We start from the raw sequence: 452 nt of genomic DNA, 5'->3' as shown, positions 1-452 counted from the left end.
GCTTCCGATCTTTTATTTACTTTGCTGCCTTCGGAGTTTCCAAAGACACTCAGTAGCGTTTGGCGGGTTTTTTCCCCTCTCTCTGTTTCAAGCAATGGAAAACGCAGTCCCTTCCTGGACTTTTTCTCTCAGACACTGGATTGTGAGAATTAAAAATAATCCCCCCCCCCGAACCCTAGTATATAGGGGGGGGACACACTTCCTCTAGAGCCAAATCATTGAGCCTCGGATGAAAATTAAAACTTGATTTTGTTCATTAAATCGGCGATAGACTAATTTGGGGGAGGGGGGAAAACCCTGCCCTTTCCAAACGAGACCTTTTTTTTAAATCTAAAAGGGAGAAAGCCGCCAAGGTTGATGCGTCTGATCCCCTTCCTTCCAACTTCCTGTGGATCTCTGTTCTGCTTCCCAAGCCTCGGTGGCACGGTAGTTTTGAAGTCAGGAGGCTCTTC

This window comes from Heteronotia binoei, chromosome 1 (assembly GCF_032191835.1).
Source record: "Heteronotia binoei isolate CCM8104 ecotype False Entrance Well chromosome 1, APGP_CSIRO_Hbin_v1, whole genome shotgun sequence".
In the NCBI taxonomy this organism is placed as follows: domain Eukaryota; kingdom Metazoa; phylum Chordata; class Lepidosauria; order Squamata; family Gekkonidae; genus Heteronotia; species Heteronotia binoei.
This window is presented reverse-complemented; position numbering follows the sequence as displayed.